The sequence below is a fragment of the Oncorhynchus keta genome, chromosome 2, assembly GCF_023373465.1.
Source record: "Oncorhynchus keta strain PuntledgeMale-10-30-2019 chromosome 2, Oket_V2, whole genome shotgun sequence".
Classification (NCBI taxonomy): domain Eukaryota; kingdom Metazoa; phylum Chordata; class Actinopteri; order Salmoniformes; family Salmonidae; genus Oncorhynchus; species Oncorhynchus keta.
This window is the reverse complement of record NC_068422.1, coordinates 80,707,137-80,730,969: the sequence shown is the minus strand read 5'-3', so window position 1 is coordinate 80,730,969 and position 23,833 is coordinate 80,707,137. Positions and strand designations below refer to the sequence as shown.

General features: G+C 43.3%; 1 long non-coding RNA gene across 6 annotated transcripts; it reads right to left on the bottom strand.

Moving 5' to 3' along the window:
• Nucleotides 1–19,157: 19,157 nt before the first annotated feature.
• On the bottom strand, nucleotides 19,158–22,246 carry LOC127909337 (uncharacterized). Of its 6 annotated transcripts, none has more exons than XR_008070859.1 (3): nucleotides 22,220–22,246; nucleotides 19,895–19,946; nucleotides 19,158–19,350 (listed from the first exon to the last, which is right to left on the bottom strand). It is a non-coding gene; the product is annotated as an uncharacterized LOC127909337 (long non-coding RNA). The 6 variants fall into 6 exon arrangements; XR_008070867.1 differs by lacking the exon at nucleotides 22,220–22,246 and adding an exon at nucleotides 21,345–21,371; XR_008070869.1 differs by having other exon boundaries at nucleotides 19,164–19,256.
• Nucleotides 22,247–23,833: the final 1,587 nt, after the last annotated feature.

Below are 23,833 nucleotides of genomic sequence, written 5' to 3'. Positions count from 1 at the left end.
AAGATGTTCCAGTGCTTATTATTTCACTTTTATTTCAACTATGTCAACCATAGTTCAACACCGACAGTTGATGTAAAAAAACATACCAGACCATATTTTTGTAGTTGCAGAAACATAGAAAACAACATACTGTCACACCCTGAACGTAGAGATCGTTTTAATTCTCGGTTTGGTTAGGTCAGGGTGTGACTAGGGTGGGCAATCTATTTTTTCTATTTCTTTGTTGGCCTGGAATGGTTCCCAATCAGAGGCAGCTGTCTATCGTTGTCTCTGATTGGGGATCATATTTAGGCAGCCTTTTCTCACCTGTAGTTTGTGGGATCTTGTTTTGGGACTGTGCTGTTCAGCCCAACTATACTTTACGTTTAGTTTGTATTTGTTGTTTTTTCTTCAGTGTTCATTGAATAAAGTTAGATGTACGCTGACCACGCTGTACCTTGGTCGATCAACGAGCGTGACAGAAGATCCCTCCACCCATGGACCAAGCAGCGTGTCCAGGAGGAGCAGGGATCCTGAGTCTGGGAGGAAAGCCAGGAGTGGAGGACAACCTGGACGTGGGACAAAATCATGGCAGGAGACAGAAGCCTGCCATGGAAGCAGGCGGAGGCAGCGAGGGAGCAACAACGACGACACCGGGGTTCGCGGCCACGATGGAAGCCCGAGATGCAGCCTCAAAAGAAATTGGGGGCGGCACACGGGTTGGTCGGCGGAGCGAGGTGTGAACCAGAGCCAGTCCACACGGGGTGGTCGGTGGAGCCGAGGGTTGAACCAGAGCCAGCCTGGAGGAAGGTGAACTTGGAGGGGAGTGAAGGTAGTGAATCAGAGACAGTTAAGGAGTTGATGAGGAAATTGGAGGAGAGAGTTATGAGAGAGCTGTGTTGGTGCATGAGGCACGACATTCACCCTAAGGGGCGTGTCCTCAGTTTAATGCCACCTGAGTCAGCTCTCCATACTCGTCCTGACGATCCACGGTCCGGTTCCTCCGGCGACAATCCACAGTCCGGAGTCCCTGGCGACGATCTACGGTCCGGAGTCCCTGGGGGCGATGCATGGTCCGCAGTGCCCTGCGACGATCTACGGTCTGGAGTCCCCGGACGACGATCTACGGTCCGCAGTCCCCGGCGACGATCCACGGTCCGCAGTCCCCTGCCACGATCTACGGTCCGAGTCTCCGGCGCGATCCACGATCCGGAGTCCCCGGCGAAGATCTACGGTCCGCAGTCCCCTGCCACGATCTACGGTCCGGAGTCTCCGGCGATGATCCACGGTCCGAAGCTTCTGGCGGCGATCCCCGCACCGGAGCCGCCACCAAGGGTAGATGCCCACCCGGACCCTCCCCTATAGGTTCAGATTTTCGGCCGGGGTCCGCACCTTTGAGATGGGGTACTGTCACGCCCTGACCATAACCATAGAGATCCTTTTAGTTTTCTATTTGGTTATGTCAGGGAGTGACTAGGGTGGGCAATCTATGTTTTCTATTTCTTTGTTGGTTCCCAATAAGAGGCATATTTAGGCAGCCTTTTCCCACCTGTTTGTGGGATCTTGTTTTTGTGTAGCTGCCTGTGAGCAGCCCAGAACGTCATGTTTAGTTTTCTTCTATATTGTTTTTGGTGAGTTTCATATTTATTCAACATCTGGAAGTCTCAGTACCCTGCGCCTTGGTCCATTCATTCAGACGAGCGTGACACATACATTCCTTTTTCTGTTTTTCTCCGTCTATCTTTGCAGATGCCTGATTGTATGTCATTGCCACACACAAAACATTTACAAATGGGAACAATGAATGTGGTGGAGATCAAACTGTGTCTAAGAACAGAACAGCTGTGTAAAACAATGGGGCTGTAACAGTAACAGCATGTGATATATAGTCTCCTGACTTCGCCTGTGATTTCACAAGATGCCAGTTCTCTACTTTCAAAGGGAATACTCAAATGGTAATATCAAGATAAATCAAGACAAAGCTGCAACATGACTTTTATATCCACTGTGCCACTTTCATAGGTGCCTGTGCTATGTTGAACTGTACTGTATCCTTATGGGCCCTGAAAAACAGGGGAATACATTTCATTTTAGTGGTGGTGAGAGGTGGGACAGATGGCTCTCTTTAGACCAATCCTTGGGGAGATGGAGAGGAGAGGAAAGACGTCCAGCTTTGTCGTCTCTCTTAGTGAAGTTCTGCTGTCTTCAATACAGGTTTTATTCTTCTAAATCACACAAACACATCGTCACACACACAGAAGTGCAGGGGGTTTACATCCCTACTCGAGCACACACACACACACACACACACACACACACACACACACACACACACACACACACACACACACACACACACACACACACACACACACACACACACACACACACACACACACACACACACACACACACACACACACACACACACACACACACTGTCATTGCTAAGCCTCTGAGAAGAGGACTCGCAGGAAATGAAAGACACTTGTAGTAGTATAAGGAATTAGCGAGATATAGCAATATATAGCATACTTACCTATGTGACAGAGGCAATACCAGTTCATGAAGTTCTTTGGTGGAAATTCAGCCCTGTTTGTAACACAGTCCATTATAGTGTAATCTGATTTAACTCTCGTATATTGTGACCTATTATGAAAAGAATAGTATAAAGAACATGGCGGTAAATGGCATCTGGGGATGCTGTCAGTCCCCATCCTCCCTGGAAGTCCACTCTCTCCCTCACACTGTCACAGACCTCTGGGGGCAGAAACCAGGGGACAGGTGGGGAGGGAGTGGTGGTGACCAGGAGGACACTTGTCAGAACAGACCTGTGTTTGAATAAAACAGAGGGGGGTTACAGAGAGAGACAGAGAGTGTGTGTCCAGGCCAGTGTGTGTAATTGTGCCTAAATAAGAGAGTGTGTGTGTGTGTGTGTGTGTGTGTGTGTGTGTGTGTGTGTGCGTGCGTGCGTGCGTGCGTGCGTGCGTGCGTGTGCGCGTGCGTGCGTGCGTGCGTGTGTGTGTGTGTGTGTGCCAGTACGCGTGTGAGGTGTGCACACACTTAAGTGTGTGTCTGTATGTATGTATGTATGTGTGTGTGTGTGTGTGTGTGTGTGTGTGTGTGTGTGTGTGTGTGTGTGTGTATAGGTGTATAGGTGTATATGTGTAATCATGTGCAAGTGTGTGTATGTGTTAAAGAGACAGCTGTTGATGTAGATGGGATGTGACAGTTCTTCCTGGGATTCTGGGATTAATTGGGATCAGGTCACCTCTTCACTGTCTGGACAGTAATGCTATGCAGTCTCATATGGCTATTTACATAGCCAGCCTCCCTGGGCTCTTCACTCACACATAGGCACACACGCACACATACACACACACAGCCACGCACACATACACACACACGCACAGACTATACAGCGTGCCTAGCTAGAGACGATGTGTTGTCATTATTTTTAGCCGAGCTAGCAGCAGAAGTTGTTTTACTAGCAGCAGTCGAGCTTGTTGGTTACCATGTTATATTCAGATATACTTTTTTAGTAGTCACTTTTTTTATATATTTCCTTGCTCAGGAACAAATATGTGTACTTGACAAGAGCCTCCCTACTAAGAAAGTGGTTGTCGATGCTGAAGTAACTATGTTACCTTTTGCAAACTCTGTCTGAAAGCGGCAGCCCCCTTCAGAAGAGCAGATAGATGGGAGAGAGACAATGAATGTGCAGGTACTAAGAAGACACACTGTACTGAATAATTTATGTCTCAGCAAAATAAAGACAGCGTCTTGAAGTCCTGAGTAAAGTAGAAGATGTAGACTGTGGTGACATATGAAGAGACAATAAAGACAGGAACAGTGGAGGGAAGGGGAGAAGCTGTGAGCCTGAGTTAAGAGATTGTTTTGGTTTCACTGCCAACTGCCTTCTTTCTGAAAGTTGTATTACTTTGACTTGTTTACCACGAGGCCTCTCCCACTCTCTGCTCCTTCACGACCATCACACTCGGGAAGCTACAGTAACCAGGTGAATCCTGGGTAGACACACTAGAGGAAGAGAAACAGCCAGTGGCCTCTTTGATTCCAGGCCTCTGGTTCTCTTAGATGAGCTATTCTCTCTATAGATACAACTACAAACCCACTGGCAGGTAGAGCAACCTGAAGAATGGAGAAAAGGATCCTGTCCCTATTCTAATTGAGGTGGAACAGTAATGGAATGGTGCTGGGTTGGTTGGTTTGATGGTTGGTTGTTTGGTTTGATGCTTGGTTGGTGGCTTGGCTTGGATTAGGTTGGGTGGTTGGTTGATTTGATGGTTGGTTGGTGGCTTGGCTTGGATTAGGTTGGGTGGTTGGTTGGTTTGATGCTTGGTTGGTGGCTTGGCTTGGATTAGGTTGGGTGGTTGGTTGGTTTGATGCTTGGTTGGTGGCTTGGCTTGTATTAGATTGGGTGGTTGGTTGGTTTGATGCTTGGTTGGTGGCTTGGCTTGGATTAGGATGGGTGGTTGGTTGGTTTGATGCTTGGTTGGTGGCTTGGCTTGGATTAGGTTGGGTGGTTGGTTGGTTTGATGCTTGGTTGGTGGATGTATTAGATTGGGTGGTTGGTTGGTTTGATGCTTGGTTGGTGGCTTTTGATTAGGATGGGTGGTTGGTTGGTTTGATGCTTGGTTGGTGGCTTGATTAGGATGGGTGGTTGGTTGGTTTGATGCTTGGTTGGTGGCTTGGCTTGTATTAGATTGGGTGGTTGGTTGGTTTGATGTTTGGTTGGTGGCTTGGCTTGGATTAGGATGGGTGGTTGGTTGGTTTGATGCTTGGTTGGTGGCTTGGCTTGGATTAGGATGGGTGGTTGGTTGGTTTGATGCTTGGTTGGTGGCTTGGCTTGGATTAGGATGGGTAGTTGGTTGGTTTGATGCTTGGTTGGTGGCTTGGCTTGGATTAGGATGGGTGGTTGGTTGGTTTGATGCTTGGTTGGTGGCTTGGCTTGGATTAGGTTGGGTGGTTGGTTGGTTTGATGCTTGGTTGGTGGCTTGGCTTGTATTAGATTGGGTGGTTGGTTGGTTTGATGCTTGGTTGGTGGCTTGGCTTGGATTAGGATGGGTGGTTGGTTGGTTTGATGGTGGCTTGGCTTGGATTAGGTTGGGTGGTTGGTTGGTTTGATGCTTGGATGCTTGGTTGGTGGCTTGGCTTGGATTAGGATGGGTGGTTGGTTGGTTTGATGCTTGGTTGGTGGCTTGGCTTGGATTAGGTTGGGTGGTTGGTTGGTTTGATGCTTGGTTGGTGGCTTGGCTTGTATTAGATTGGGTGGTTGGTTGGTTTGATGCTTGGTTGGTGGCTTGGCTTGGATTAGGATGGGTGGTTGGTTGGTTTGATGCTTGGTTGGTGGCTTGGCTTGGATTAGGATGGGTGGTTGGTTGGTTTGATGCTTGGTTGGTTGGTTTGATTGGGTGGTTGGTTGGTTTGCTTGGTTGGTGGCTTGGCTTGTATTAGGATGGGTGGTTGGTTGGTTTGATGCTTGTTTGATGCTTTGGTGGCTTGGCTTGGATTAGGATGGGTGGTTGGTTGGTTTGATGCTTGGTTGGTGGCTTGGCTTGGATTAGGATGGGTGGTTGGTTGGTTTGATGCTTGGTTGGTGGCTTGGCTTGGATTAGGTTGGGTGGTTGGTTGGTTTGATGCTTGGTTGGTGGCTTGGCTTGTATTAGATTGGGTGGTTGGTTGGTTTGATGCTTGGTTGGTGGCTTGGCTTGGATTAGGATGGGTGGTTGGTTGGTTTGATGCTTGGGATTAGGTTGGGTGGTTGGTTGGTTTGATGCTTGGCTTGTATTAGATTGGGTGGTTGGTTGGTTTGATGCTTGGTTGGTGGCTTGGCTTGGATTAGGATGGGTGGTTGGTTGGTTTGATGCTTGGTTGGTGGCTTGGCTTGGATTAGGTTGGGTGGTTGGTTGGTTTGATGCTTGGTTGGTGGCTTGGCTTGTATTAGATTGGGTGGTTGGTTGGTTTGATGCTTGGTTGGTGGCTTGGCTTGGATTAGGATGGGTGGTTGGTTGGTTTGATGCTTGGTTGGTGGCTTGGCTTGGATTAGGATGGGTGGTTGGTTGGTTTGATGCTTGGTTGGTGGCTTGGGCTTGTATTAGATTGGGTGGTTGGTTGGTTTGATGTTTGGTTGGTGGCTTGGCTTGGATTAGGATGGGTGGTTGGTTGGTTTGATGCTTGGTTGGTGGCTTGGCTTGGATTAGGATGGGTGGTTGGTTGGTTTGATGCTTGGTTGGTGGCTTGGATTAGGATGGGTGGTTGGTTGGTTTGATGCTTGGTTGGTGGCTGCTTGTATTAGATTGGGTGGTTGGTTGGTTTGATGCTTGGTTGGTGGCTTGGCTTGGATTTAGGGTATGGTTGGTTTGATGCTTGGTTGGTGGCTTGGCTTGGATTAGGATGGGTAGTTGGTTGGTTTGATGGCTTGGATTAGGATGGGGTTGGTTGGTTTGATGCTTGGTTGGTGGCTTGGCTTGGATTTGGGTAGTTGGTTGGTTTGATGCTTGGTTGGTGGTTTGGCTTGGATTAGGATGGGTGGTTGGTTGGTTTATGGTGGCTTGGCTTGTATTAGATTGGGTGGTTGGTTGGTTTGATGCTTGGTTGGTGGCTTGGCTTGGATTAGGATGGGTAGTTGGTTGGTTTTGATTGGTTTGGATTAGGATGGGTAGTTGGTTGGTTTGATGCTTGGTTGGTGGTCTTGGATTAGGATGGGTAGTTGGTTGGTTTGACTGGATTAGGATTTTTTAGTTGATTAGGCAATAGGCCTGACCAAATTTAGTCGACTGATCGATTGTTTGGTTGATGGCTGTCGACTGAGATTTTTTTTTTTAGTTGAGCAATGGCAAATATTACACTGTCTGATTCCTCTTTCTGAGTGGACTAATACATTGCGGAGGCTGCGGTATGACACACCAGTATCACCAGTAGTATATTTACTGTTCATTCCCAGCCTATCAACCAAACAATCGACCAGTTTACTAAATGGAGTCAGGCCTATTGCCAACCAACCAACCGACCACCCCACCAACCATCAAACAAGCCAACCAACCACCCAACCTAACCCACCAACCAAGCATCAAACCAATTACAATGTTTGTTACAGTCATTTCTGTGCATTCAATACATTATTATTACAGTCTTACTGTTGTCATTGTAACAGTGGACACATTGTTTGCAGAGCGCACAACCTAGGCTACACTTGTGAGCAAAAAGTTTTGGTTTATTTCATTCCATTTAAGATTTGTATCATTTTCATTTAGATAGGATCTTGATTAACCACCTGACGGTGATTTTGAGATATTATAAATTAAATTGTTCCATGAAAATGTGCATATGGAAATCATAACTGGCACGCAGATCAGTAGAAGTGGTATGATAACTTGGCACTCCAAATGGAAAAGGTTGCCGACCATTGGTGTAACCTATAACCGGCAACAGGAGCGTAACGGCTGTGAAGGCCAGCAGCAGCGGGCAGCGGGAGGAGCAGGGTGGGGAACAGGGTTTTTTCTTCTGGTTATATTTATCTCTGGCTCCCTCTTTAGTCATTTATGTGTCTTCATTTTTAATTGCAGTGCCTAAAGCATCAGACAAGCACAGTAGACAACGTATAGTTGATTTTAATCAAACATACGGTGTGTCTATATATGGGAAAATACACATTTCATCAATTTGACCAACAGACGACTCTTGATTGACCAAGTTTTTTTTTTTGTCGGGGACAGCACTATGTGGGAAGCTGGTGGTTGGTTGGTAGTTAGTAGCCTTGGTGACGCTGGAGAGAAATGCTATCCAACTGGATTGGTTGGTGATTGGCTTCCCTCCCTAATAAAGGAGGATTGGTAGCTGGATTGTTTGGTGATTGGCTTCCCTCCCTGATAAAGGAGGATTGGTAACTGGATTGGTTGTTGATTGGCTTCCCTCCCTAATAAAGGAGGATTGGTAACTGGATAGGTTGTTGATTGGCTTCCCTCCCTAATAAAGGAGGATTGGTAACTGGATTGGTTGTTGATTGGCTTCCCTCCCTAATAAAGGAGGATTGGTAACTGGATAGGTTGTTGATTGGCTTCCCTCCCTAATAAAGGAGGATTGGTAACTGGATTGGTTGTTGATTGGCTTCCCTCCCTAATAAAGGAGGATTGGTAACTGGATTGGTTGGGGATTGGCTTCCCTCCCTAATAAAGGAGGATTGGTAACTGGATTGGTTGGGCATTGGCTTCACTCCCTAATAAAGGAGGATTGGTAACTGGATTGGTTGGGGATTGGCTTCCCTCCCTAATAAAGGAAGATTGGTAGCTGGATTGATTTGTGATTGGCTTCCCTCCCTAAGAAAGGAGGATTAGTAGCTGGATTGGTTGGTGATTGGCTTCCCTCCCTAATAAAGGAGGATTGGTAACTGGATAGGTTGTTGATTGGCTTCCCTCCCTAATAAAGGAGGATTGGTAACTGGATAGGTTGTTGATTGGCTTCCCTCCCTAATAAAGGAGGATTGGTAGCTGGATTGATTGGTGATTGGCTTCCCTCCCTAAGAAAGGAGGATTAGTAGCTGGATTGGTTGGTGATTGGCTTCCCTCCCTAATAAAGGAGGATTGGTAACTGGATTGGTTGGGCATTGGCTTCCCTCCCTAATAAAGGAGGATTGGTAACTGGATTGGTTGGGGATTGGCTTCCCTTCCTAATAAAGGAGGATTGGTAACTGGATTGGTTGGGGATTGGCTTCCCTCCCTAATAAAGGAGGATTCGTAAGTGGATTGGTTGGGCATTGGCTTCCCTCCCTAATAAAGGAGGATTGGTAACTGGATTGGTTGTTGATTGGCTTCCCTCCCTAATAAAGGAGGATTGGTAACTGGATTGGTTGTTGATTGGCTTCCCTCCCTAATAAAGGAGGATTGGTAGCTGGATTGGTTGGTGATTGGCTTCCCTCCCTAATAAAGGAGGATTGGTAGCTGGATTGGTTGGGGATTGGCAGGCGAGGTGAGGGTGCCTGCATGATTTCTGGAGGAGGGAGGGCACCAGGTGGGTACGCAGACAGACACTCAGACACCCAGACGGCCAGTGGAGAGCTCCTGTCCTGCCAGTCTGCCCCCATTATACCTCCGGAGCACTGATGACACCTGACGATGGCAGCCTACTGGGTCCTCGTCTGGAGTAATGCAGCTGCCCGCACGACGCCAGTCATTTCCAACGCCACTTTCATCCCTGTGCTCACTTCAAAAGTGACATCTGTCATCCCTAAGAAGCTTAGAGACGTCATGTTCCTGCCATCAGACGCTTTGATGGTGATTTGGCCCCGGGCATTTGTCATACATAACTTACCAAGAGAGAACAATGGAGGAATCAGACTTGGGTTTTAAAAGTAATGTTGTAAAGTACAGGCAAGATGAAGTAAAATCCCCCCACTATCGCTAGAGAGATAGGGAATCAAAGTGTAGCATTGAGCTGGTGGAAGTGTGTATCACACGTCTTGTCAGCTTTCTTCTTGTTCGCCTCATGACTGCATCTGCCTTGTCTGCACCACAACGGAGCAGCATCTGCTGATGACGTCTGCATGATTGGTTTAGCCTTGTTGTATTGTTTTGTTACCATACACCATTTGAAAGAGCTACAAACAGTGTGTTTTGGTGTAAACTCACCCAATGTGTCTTGATATTGTGTAATGAAGGGAGGAGAAGAAGAAACAGCTCATCATAGTTCACAAGGCCGTCAGAGGAATCAGACTTATCATAGGGAATGTGTGAAGTGTGTGTGTCTGTGTATGAGAGTTTGTTGAATGTTTGTGCCAGTGTTTGTGGAATGTGTAGTGTATGTGTGTGTGCTTGTGGCTGTTGTAGTGTGTGTGGCAGTTGCTGTGACTGAGTTCATGACTCTGACTAGGATCAGATGCTATATAACTGTCAAATGGTCATGTCTCTAACTCAGTTAGCAGGCGTCACATTTGATTGTATCTTTGGAGATATATTTAGCTCTAGCTATGGCCATTTAATTTTCTGTCCATCTGTAGCAATGTTCTCTATCCTTCTGAAGCAATGTTCTCTCTCTCTCTCTCTCTCTCTCTCTCCCCTCTCTGTTGCTCTCCCTCCCTCTCTTTCTCTCTCTCTGGGTTAACCCAGAGTTCATCCATCCCTCTTTCTCACCTCTCTGTGACTGACAAGTCTGTCTTCCAGATGGCTGCCAGATTGCCGGCTCCCTGTCACTTCATATTAAGACCCGTTTGATTAATGCATCATTTAAGGCCCCGTTAAGTTCCTCTCCACAAATATATGTGTATCCAATTAGAACTGTTAAGCTAGGTGACATCACTGCCTAACTATTTGTTTTTCCTCCCCACAATCAGTTTTCTACTTATAGCCTGGGCTAGCGGGCTAGGCTAACCCGGGCAAGGCGTCTCTCTAACCCCGCCTCTTTAACCCCACCTCTCTAACCCCGCCTCTCTAACCCCGCCTCTCTAACCCCGCCTCTCTAACCCTGCCTCTCTAACCCCGCCTCTCTAACCCCGCCTCTCTAACCTCGCCTCTCTAACCCCACCTCTCTAACCCCGCCTCTCTAACCTCGCCTCTCTAACCCCGCCTCTCTAACCCCGCCTCTCTAACCCCCGCCTCTCTAACCCTGCCTCTTTAACCCCGCCTCTCTAACCCCCGCCTCTCTAACCCCGCCTCTCTAACCCCACCCGCCTAACGCCTCTCTAACCCCGCCTCTCTAACCCCCGCCTCTCTAACCCCACCTCTCTAACCCCGCCTCTCTAACCCCGCCTCTCTAACCCCGCCTCTTTAACCCCGCCTCTCTAACCCCGCCTCTCTAACCCCGCCTCTCTAACCCCGCCTCTCTAACCCCGCCTCTTTAACCCCACCTCTCTAACCCCGCCTCTCTAACCCTGCCTCTCTAACCCCGCCTCTCTAACCCCACCTCTCTAACCCCGCCTCTCTAACCTCGCCTCTCTAACCCCACCTCTCTAACCCCGCCTCTCTAACCCCGCCTCTCTAACCCCGCCTCTCTAACCTCGCCTCTCTAACCCCACCTCTCTAACCCCGCCTCTCTAACCCCGCCTCTCTAACCCCACCTCTCTAACCCCGCCTCTCTAACCCCGCCTCTCTACCCCGCCTCTTTAACCCCACCTCTCTAACCCCGCCTCTCTAACCCCGCCTCTCTAACCCCACCTCTCTAACCCCACCTCTCTAACCCCGCCTCTCTAACCCTGCCTCTCTAACCCCTCCTCTTTAACCCCACCTCTCTAACCCCACCTCTCTAACCCCACCTCTCTAACCCCGCCTCTCTAACCCCGCCTCTCTAACCCTGCCTCTCTAACCCCGCCTCTCCAACCCCGCCTCTCTAACCCCACCTCTCTAACCCCACCTCTCTAACCCCGCCTCTCTAACCCCACCTCTCTAACCGCACCTCTCTCCATCCTACTCTCTGGTTGTTGAAATAAACTGTCAGTGGAACCAACCGGGGTGAAACAAGGCTGATTAAGCTTGTTTACCACTGATGCTGGGTTTTGGATACACATACTCACACATGTACACAAACACACAAATGCGCAGAAACACACGTGTTTGTGTTCTCGGCAACTGCCGGTGATGAGGCTGAGCTGCAGAAAATCAGAACTTTAAGATGGGGTCGGACCGCAAGCCGGAGGCACTCGTAGGATTTGTTTTATTTGCGTCGCCAAATGATCCTGGTTGTTTAATTCCAACATTAACACATCTACCCCAACAACATCAACTGAGGGAGGAAGTGGTTTAAGATACTGTTCTATTCTTACCACCTAAATACAACTACCGTGTCATGTCTGAAACAAGTGGATACCAAAGTATCTCAGAGTCTAAATTGGATGCCACTGGATCTCCATTGGGTCTTACATATTCAATCCCTTCTGATCACAGAATATTGATTCATGTAGTACACATACTGGGTCCTGTGTGTGCTACTGACCACAACCAAGCACATTTTGAAGCATACTTCAATAAACTCTTGCAATAAAACATAACACTCTTTGTCAGAGCACAATGTCCTCCTGGCTGCATATGTATTTTTGTACTTTAGTCAGTGTGGCTCTGTCTGTGAGTATGTCTCCCTGAGGCAGGGCTGTATTGTAGAAGTGTAGCCTCAGTGTTCAGTGATCTCCTCCTAACTCACACAGGCCTTGTCTTCTATAATTCATCAGCTCCATCACTGTGTGGTGGCTCAGGGGGACTGGATGCTAGAGGTACCTGGGGTACAGGACCATCACCCCTGGTACACACACATCGTCCTGCTCTGGTGAACGACACAGACAGAAGTATGAAGCAGATTGGGCTTATGTTGCAGGAGGAGAGGGGGACCAAAGAGATGAGGAAAAGTTTCAGTTCATCTAGGTAGAGGAGTATGGTGAGTTCCAAAAAGCCTAACAGTACATTATGTCCTGAGGCTGACCAGACTAAGGCTTTAGGAGAGGCCAGAACAGCCCTGAGGTAAAGGCCAACACACTGCCTCGACAACTGAACACACACTGTAAATACACACACACATTCAGACATAACATTCCCTCATTCACATTGTTGAACGTCGTTATTCTTTACTTTCGACGTGAGGAAACTTATGAGGTAAAATGCATTTAAAATACTTATTTTCTCCTTATACAGAGGATACAGTAAACTAATTCAGTAGTTGTGTATAATGTACTATACCTACTAAGTTCCATTAATATTCAGTAACATAATCATCATAAGAGAAATTACATGGATACAAAACTAATATTGAAATGAAGCCTATGTGGAAATATCATCGCTACTTAAAACACCGTATGAGAATTTATACACACTCAAACTGACAGCTTTCCCATCAAATGATGCACTCAAGCCACATTGGGTAACTGAATGTAAATGTCACTCTCCAAATAATAACTAATCAAGTTCAGTGGGAGTACACAGGAAAGCAGGAGTCCACTTCCAACCCAGCCAGCCAGCAGAGTGCTGAAAGCCTCAGCCTCACCTGCACTAGCAGCTACTTTAATATGGAGGCATGAGCACCCACAGATCTATCTGTCAAAAATAACTGTCATATCTGAGTCCAGAGAGAGAGGAAGAACAGGAGAGGGAGAGAGAGGGGGAGAGAGGGAGAGAGAGAGAGAGAGAGAGAGAGGGGGGAGAGAGAGAGAGAGAGAGAGAGAGAGAGAGAGAGAGAGAGAGAGAGAGAGAGAGAGAGGGGGAGAGAGGGAGAGAGAGGAGAGAGAGTGAGAGAGAGAGAGAGAGAGAGAGAGAGAGAGAGAGAGAGAGAGAGAGGGGGAGAGAGGAGAGAGAGGAGAGAGAGTGAGAGAGAGAGAGAGAGAGAGAGAGAGAGAGAGAGAGAGAGAGGGGGGGGAGAGGGAGAGAGAGTGAGAGAGAGAGAGAGAGAGAGAGAGAGAGAGAGAGAGAGAGAAGGGAAGAGTGAGAGAAGTGAGGATAAAGAGAGAGGGGAAGAGGGAAATAATTAAGAGAGAGAGATCTCCAGACTCATTTGTACGTGTCCCTCAGTGTGTGTACTCTAGCTTCGTTATAACAGTGGTTGAGGCTCTGATCTGTCAGCGTGTCTCTACCAGCTGTCACTGAGATGGGGCTGCAGATTTCACCCAATCACAACTGTCGTCAGTTCCCTCTGTGGGCACACACACACAGATGAAGAGGAGAGTGATAGGGCTATGGCTGGCTGTGTGCAATCCTAACTCCACATTCAGTACATATGATAATGTATGAAACATAGTATGATGAAGGAGAGAAGCCAGCTGACATAGACCTAATCCTACTGTGTGTTTGATGCTGTATGGTCCCTGTATGGATAGTTCATACTTCACTGCCTACAGCACAGGTAAGCCAAAGTGTTGTAGGTGCATCAAGGCCCTCTTATCAGAGCCATTGCAGGCCAGAGTACGATAACAGAATATCCACTATGATAATGTATGAAACATACTGTAATCAAAGAAAGAAACAGATGAACCCTGTGTGGATGAGTAGACACGTGCCTACACAGTGGTGCATAGGCAGAAGTATTGGAGGTGCATCTCGCTCCTCTATCTTCTGACAAGTTTACACTGATTGTTTCATGTATCTGGGCCTGTACCCCTGACGCCTGCATTCCCTTTGAACCTGGCCTTTTGTGCTGTGGAATAGCCTTTTGTTCTAGATAAAACAGACTATGTATGGTCAGACTCTGACTACATGTCCTGCCAAATGTCAGCTCCGCAGAGCATGAAGAAACCCAGAAACACACACTGACTCTGGACTGCTGCTGGGCTACTGACAGGGTGTGTTCTCTGTATAACCTACTATTTCCTTGGCCTGTTGTATCATCCAAGTGCAACCTCAATTACGAGAGAGACAACAGAATTAATGTTTCAAGACGGTTCTAACATGATGCCTGACCTCTATTGGAAACAACATCTGAAGGCAGTTGTTTTCCTTTCAGAAATATCAGTGTTTTTTTCTGATGGTTGAAACTTTGGGTGGAACAGAAAGTGAGCTTCTAGTTTTTCACAGACCTTGTTTTGAGGTTTTTATAAGCAAGAATAGAGAGACTTAGGAATTGGTAGATATCCCATACTGTAACCATGGAGATATAGTGATTGTGGTGCAGGTTAGAGGGGAGAAGCAGAGAGGGCTCTGTGTGGAAGCGTCAGGCCCTTGGGAGGCCTTTCTTTGACGCAGAGCACTTCACATAGTGCTCTACACACACAACTCTACACACAGGACTCATCTCATCCACCTGCCTCCAACCCATCCTCCCTACCCAAACTGAACCTGGGTCTGTGCCTTGGCCTCCTCTCAGCGACAAGCTCTAGTCTCAGATATTCATACAGAGCAGGAGTGTGACACACACACACACACACACACACACACACACACACACACACACACACACACACACACACACACACACACACACACACACACACACACACACACACACACACACACACACACACACACACACACACACACACCATCTCTCTCTCCTCTATCCTTTCTCCTAACCTTCAAAGTCAGCAGGCAGCATGTACCAGAGCCTCAGTGAACTAGGTACTGTAGGACAGACAGACCGACAGGCAGGCAGGCAACCAGACAGCCAGCCAGCCAGCCAGCCAGCCAGCCAGCCAGCCAGCCAGACAGACAGACAGACAGACAGACAGACAGACAGCAGTGTCAGAACTCTGTCAGCACACACACAATTAAAAACATAATGTCTGCTCCCCTCTCCTCCCCTTGTCGCCTTATCAAGCCTACACTGGTATACCTGAATATCAAGTCTACACTGGTATACCTGAATATCAAGTATACATGGTATACCTGAATATCAAGTCTACATGGTATACCTGAATATCAAGTCTACACTGGTATACCTGAATATCAAGTCTACACTGGTATACCTGAATATCAAGTCTACACTGGTATACCTGAATATCAAGTCTACATGGTATATCTGCATATCAAGTCTACATGGTATATCTGAATATCAAGTCTACACTGGTATATCTGAATATCAGGTCTACATGGTATATCTGAATATCAAGTCTACATGGCATACCTGAATATCAAGTCTACATGGTATACCTGAATATCAAGTCTACATGGTATGCCTGAATATCAAGTCTACATGGTATATCTGAATATCAAGTCTACATGGTATACCTGAATATCAAGTCTACATGGTATACCTGAATATCAAGTTTACATGGTATAACTGAATATCAAGTCTACATGGTATACCTGAATGTCAAGTCTACATGGTAAACCTGAATATCAAGTCTACATGGTATACCTGAATATCAAGTCTACATGGTATACCTGAATATCAAGTCTACATGGTATACCTGAATATCAAGTTTACATGGTATACATGAATATCAAGTCTACATGGTATACCTGAATGTCAAGTCTACATGGTATACCTGAATATCAAGTGTTCATGGTATACCTGAATATCAAGTCTACATGGTATATCTGAATATCAAGTCTACATGGTATACCTGAATGTCAAGTCTACATGGTATACCTGAATATCAAGTTGACATGGTATACCTGAATATCAAGTGTTCATGGTATACCTGAATATCAAGTCTACATGGTATATCTGAATATCAAGTATACATGGTATACCTGAATATCAAGTCTACATGGTATACCTGAATATCAAGTCTACATGGTATGCCTGAATATCAAGTCTACATGGTATGCCTGAATATCAAGTCTACATGGTAGACCTGAATATCAAGTCTACACTGGTATACCTGAATATCAAGTCTACATGGTATACCTGAATATCACGTCTACATGGTATACCTGAATATCAAGTCTACATGGTATACCTGAATATCAAGTCTACATGGTATACCTGAATATCAAGTCTACATGGTATACCTGAATATCAAGTCTACATGGTATGCCTGAATATCAAGTCTACATGGTATACCTGAATATCAAGTCTACACTGGTATACCTGAATATCAAGTCTACATGGTATGCCTGAATATCAAGTGTTCATGGTATACCTGAATATCAAGTCTACATGGTATATCTGAATATCAAGTATACATGGTATACCTGAATATCAAGTCTACATGGTATACCTGAATATCAAGTCTACATGGTATGCCTGAATATCAAGTCTACATGGTATGCTTGAATATCAAGTCTACATGGTAGACCTGAATATCAAGTCTACACTGGTATACCTGAATATCAAGTCTACATGGTATACCTGAATATCACGTCTACATGGTATACCTGAATATCAAGTCTACATGGTATACCTGAATATCAAGTTTACATGGTATACCTGAATATCAAGTCTACATGGTATACCTGAATGTCAAGTCTACATGGTATACCTGAATATCAAGTCTTCATGGTATACCTGAATATCAAGTCTACATGGTATACCTGAATATCAAGTCTACATGGTATACCTGAATATCAAGTCTACATGGTATACCTGAATATAAAGTCTACATGGTATGCCTGAATATCAAGTCTACATGGTATACCTGAATATCAAGTCTACACTGGTATACCTGAATATCAAGTATACATGGTATACCTGAATATCAAGTCTACATGGTATACCTGAATATCAAGTCTACACTGGTATACCTGAATATCAAGTCTACACTGGTATACCTGAATATCAAGTCTACACTGGTATACCTGAATATCAAGTCTACATGGTATATCTGCATATCAAGTCTACATGGTATATCTGAATATCAAGTCTACACTGGTATATCTGAATATCAGGTCTACATGGTATATCTGAATATCAAGTCTACATGGCATACCTGAATATCAAGTCTACATGGTATACCTGAATATCAAGTCTACATGGTATGCCTGAATATCAAGTCTACATGGTATATCTGAATATCAAGTCTACATGGTATACCTGAATATCAAGTCTACATGGTATACCTGAATATCAAGTTTACATGGTATAACTGAATATCAAGTCTACATGGTATACCTGAATGTCAAGTCTACATGGTAAACCTGAATATCAAGTCTACATGGTATACCTGAATATCAAGTCTACATGGTATACCTGAATATCAAGTCTACATGGTATACCTGAATATCAAGTTTACATGGTATACATGAATATCAAGTCTACATGGTATACCTGAATGTCAAGTCTACATGGTATACCTGAATATCAAGTGTTCATGGTATACCTGAATATCAAGTCTACATGGTATATCTGAATATCAAGTCTACATGGTATACCTGAATGTCAAGTCTACATGGTATACCTGAATATCAAGTCGACATGGTATACCTGAATATCAAGTGTTCATGGTATACCTGAATATCAAGTCTACATGGTATATCTGAATATCAAGTATACATGGTATACCTGAATATCAAGTCTACATGGTATACCTGAATATCAAGTCTACATGGTATGCCTGAATATCAAGTCTACATGGTATGCCTGAATATCAAGTCTACATGGTAGACCTGAATATCAAGTCTACACTGGTATACCTGAATATCAAGTCTACATGGTATACCTGAATATCACGTCTACATGGTATACCTGAATATCAAGTCTACATGGTATACCTGAATATCAAGTCTACATGGTATACCTGAATATCAAGTCTACATGGTATACCTGAATATCAAGTCTACATGGTATGCCTGAATATCAAGTCTACATGGTATACCTGAATATCAAGTCTACACTGGTATACCTGAATATCAAGTCTACATGGTATGCCTGAATATCAAGTGTTCATGGTATACCTGAATATCAAGTCTACATGGTATATCTGAATATCAAGTATACATGGTATACCTGAATATCAAGTCTACATGGTATACCTGAATATCAAGTCTACATGGTAATCCTGAATATCAAGTCTACATGGTATGCTTGAATATCAAGTCTTCATGGTAGACCTGAATATCAAGTCTACATGGTATACCTGAATATCAAGTCTACATGGTATACCTGAATATCAAGTCTACATGGTATGCCTGAATATCAAGTCTACATGGTATACCTGAATATAAAGTCTACATGGTATGCCTGAATATCAAGTCTACATGGTATACCTGAATATCAAGTTTACATGGTATACCTGAATATCAAGTCTACATGGTATACCTGAATGTCAAGTCTACATGGTATACCTGAATATCAAGTCTTCATGGTATACCTGAATATCAAGTCTACATGGTATACCTGAATATCAAGTCTACATGGTATACCTGAATATCAAGTCTACATGGTATACCTGAATATCAAGTCTACATGGTATACCTGAATGTCAAGTCTACATGGTATACCTGAATATCAAGTCTACATGGTACATCTGAATATCAAGTCCCCATGGTATACCTGAATGTCAAGTCTACATGGTATACCTGAATATCAAGTTTACATGGTATACCTGAATATCAAGTCTACATGGTATACCTGAATGTCAAGTCTTCATGGTATACCTGAATATCAAGTGTTCATGGTATACCTGAATATCAAGTCTACATGGTACATCTGAATATCAAGTCCCCATGGTATACCTGAATGTCAAGTCTACATGGTATACCTGAATATCAAGTCTACATGGTATACCTGAATATCAAGTCTACATGGTTTCCGTGAATATCAAGTCTACATGGTATATCTGAATGCCTGAATATCAAGTCTACATGGTATACCTGAATACCTGAATATCAAGTCTACATGGTATACCTGAATATCAAGTCTACATGGTATATCTGAATACCTGAATATCAAGTCTACATGGTATATCTGAATACCTGAATATCAAGTCTACATGGTATACCTGAATATCAAGTCTACATGGTATATCTGAATACCTGAATATCAAGTCTACATGGTATATCTGAATACCTGAATATCAAGTCTACATGGTATACCTGAATACCTGAATATCAAGTCTACATGGTATACCTGAATATCAAGTCTACATGGTATATCTGAATACCTGAATATCAAGTCTACATGGTATATCTGAATACCTGAATATCAAGTCTACATGGTAGACCTGAATATCAAGTCTACATGGTATACCTGAATATCAAGTCTACACTGGTATACATGAATATCAAGTCTACATGGTATACCTGAATATCAAGTCTACATGGTATACCTGAATATCAAGTCTACATGGTAGACCTGAATATCAAGTCTACATGGTATACCTGAATATCAAGTCTACATGGTATACCTGAATGTCAAGTCTACATGGTATACCTGAATATCAAGTCGACATGGTATACCTGAATATCAAGTCTACATGGTTTTCCGTGAATATCAAGTCTACATGGTATACCTGAATACCTGAATATCAAGTCTACATGGTATACCTGAATTTCAAGTCTACATGGTATATCTGAATACCTGAATATCAAGTCTACATGGTATATCTGAATACCTGAATATCTAGTCTACATGGTATACCTGAATATCAAGTCTACATGGTATATCTGAATATCAAGTCTACATGGTATACCTGAATATCAAGTCTACATAGTATACCTGAATATCAAGTCTACATGGTATGCCTGAATATCAAGTCTACATGGTATGCCTGAATATCAAGTCTACATGTTATACCTGAATATCAAGTCTACATGGTATACCTGAATATCAAGTCTACATGGTATACCTGAATATCAAGTCTACATGGTATGCCTGAATATCAAGTCTACATGGTATACCTGAATATCAAGTCTACACTGGTATACCTGAATATCAAGTCTACATGGTATACCTGAATATCAAGTCTACATGGTATACCTGAATATCAAGTCTACATGGTATATCTGAATACCTGAATATCAAGTCTACATGGTATATCTGATTACCTGAATATCAAGTCTACATGGTATACCTGAATATCAAGTCTACATGGTAGACCTGAATATCAAGTCTACATGGTATACCTGAATATCAAGTCTACACTGGTATACCTGAATATCAAGTCTACATGGTATACCTGAATATCAAGTCTACATGGTATACCTGAATATCAAGTCTACATGGTAGACCTGAATATCAAGTCTACATGGTATACCTGAATATCAAGTCTACATGGTATACCTGAATGTCAAGTCTACATGGTATACCTGAATATCAAGTCGACATGGTATACCTGAATATCAAGTCTACATGGTTTCCGTGAATATCAAGTCTACATGGTATACCTGAATACCTGAATATCAAGTCTACATGGTATACCTGAATATCAAGTCTACATGGTATATCTGAATACCTGAATATCAAGTCTACATGGTAGACCTGAATATCAAGTCTACATGGTATACCTGAAACCTGAATATCAAGTCTACATGGTATACCTGAATATCAAGTCTACATGGTATATCTGAATACCTGAATATCAAGTCTACATAGACCTGAATATCAAGTCTACATGGTATACCTGAATATCAAGTCTATACTGGTATACCTGAATATCAAGTCTACATGGTATACCTGAATATCAAGTCTACATGGTATACCTGAATATCAAGTCTACATGGTAGACCTGAATATCAAGTCTACATGGTATACCTGAATATCAAGTCTACATGGTATACCTGAATGTCAAGTCTACATGGTATACCTGAATATCAAGTCGACATGGTATACCTGAATATCAAGTCTACATGGTTTTCCGTGAATATCAAGTCTACATGGTATACCTGAATACCTGAATATCAAGTCTACATGGTATACCTGAATATCAAGTCTACATGGTATATCTGAATACCTGAATATCAAGTCTACATGGTATATCTGAATACCTGAATATCTAGTCTACATGGTATACCTGAATATCAAGTCTACATGGTATATCTGAATATCAAGTCTACATGGTATACCTGAATATCAAGTCTACATAGTATACCTGAATATCAAGTCTACATGGTATGCCTGAATATCAAGTCTACATGGTATGCCTGAATATCAAGTCTACATGGTATACCTGAATATCAAGTCTACATGGTATACCTGAATATCAAGTCTACATGGTATACCTGAATATCAAGTCTACATGGTATGCCTGAATATCAAGTCTACATGGTATACCTGAATATCAAGTCTACACTGGTATACCTGAATATCAAGTCTACATGGTATACCTGAATATCAAGTCTACATGGTATACCTGAATATCAAGTCTACATGGTATATCTGAATACCTGAATATCAAGTCTACATGGTATATCTGAATACCTGAATATCAAGTCTACATGGTATACCTGAATATCAAGTCTACATGGTAGACCTGAATATCAAGTCTACATGGTATACCTGAATATCAAGTCTACACTGGTATACCTGAATATCAAGTCTACATGGTATACCTGAATATCAAGTCTACATGGTATACCTGAATATCAAGTCTACATGGTAGACCTGAATATCAAGTCTACATGGTATACCTGAATATCAAGTCTACATGGTATACCTGAATGTCAAGTCTACATGGTATACCTGAATATCAAGTCGACATCGTATACCTGAATATCAAGTCTACATGGTTTTCTGTGAATATCAAGTCTACATGGTATACCTGAATACCTGAATATCAAGTCTACATGGTATACCTGAATATCAAGTCTACATGGTATATCTGAATACCTGAATATCAAGTCTACATGGTATATCTGAATACCTGAATATCAAGTCTACATGGTATACCTGAATATCAAGTCTACATGGTATATCTGAATATCAAGTCTACATGGTATACCTGAATATCAAGTCTACATAGTATACCTGAATATCAAGTCTACATGGTATGCCTGAATATCAAGTCTACATGGTATGCCTGAATATCAAGTCTACATGGTATACCTGAATATCAAGTCTACATGGTATACCTGAATATCAAGTCTACATGGTATACCTGAATATCAAGTCTACATGGTATGCCTGAATATCAAGTCTACATGGTATACCTGAATATCAAGTCTACACTGGTATACCTGAATATCAAGTCTACATGGTATGCCTGAATATCAAGTGTTCATGGTATACCTGAATATCAAGTCTACATGGTATATCTGAATATCAAGTATACATGGTATACCTGAATATCAAGTCTACATGGTATACCTGAATATCAAGTCTACATGGTATGCCTGAATATCAAGTCTACATGGTATGCCTGAATATCAAGTCTACATGGTAGACCTGAATATCAAGTCTACACTGGTATACCTGAATATCAAGTCTACATGGTATACCTGAATATCACGTCTACATGGTATACCTGAATATCAAGTCTACATGGTAGACCTGAATATCAAGTCTACACTGGTATACCTGAATATCAAGTCTACACTGGTATACCTGAATATCAAGTCTACATGGTATACCTGAATATCAAGTCTACATGGTATACCTGAATATAAAGTCTACATGGTATGCCTGAATATCAAGTCTACATGGTATACCTGAATATCAAGTCTACATGGTATACCTGAATATAAAGTTTACATGGTATGCCTGAATATCAAGTCTACATGGTATACCTGAATATCAAGTCTACATGGTATGCCTGAATATCAAGTCTACATGGTAGACCTGAATATCAAGTCTACACTGGTATACCTGAATATCAAGTCTACACTGGTATACCTGAATATCAAGTCTACATGGTATACCTGAATATCAAGTCTACATGTATGTTTTCTATACTTTACATGTACATGGAGTTACACCAGGGTCTATTTCATCAGACATTCACATTCATTATTTTATGTTTATTTTATTTTGTGATTGTTTTCTATGACCTGTTCTGGTTTGGTAGAATGATTTGGTATAATGTAATAGTACACAGAATTATATCAAAATCAAAAAACATTCTTGATTTTCTTATTTTTTCCCTCTTTTTTAAGGAGTGGGAATAGCTTTCATCCCACAGTGATGGTGTGCATAGAAAATGACATTAGCATCCTAATATCAGACTCATGCTTAATTTCTCAGGGGTTGTGATGAAGTGAATTTTGACTGATGGTTCCTGATAGTGTCAACACGTGTCCCTCTTACCCGGCTGGCGCTCCTCACCCGCTACTCTACAGATGTGTCGCTTGATGTACCCGTCGATCGGTGCTCCACTGCCACTTAATAAAATATCACTCCTGCTTTGACAGCCAGCCTTAATTGAGTCCCTTGTCAGTTTTAGCAAACTGTGTGTTAACGTCATTTGAAACTTTTTTTCTTCTCCATCTATCTCAGTCTCTCTCTCTCGTTGTCTATAAGGAATATGTTAGCAGCCTAGCAGGCAAATCCTCTGTAACTTTGTTTAGGAAGGAGAGAGAGAGAGAGAGAGAGAGAGAGAGAGAGAGAGAGAGAGAGAGAG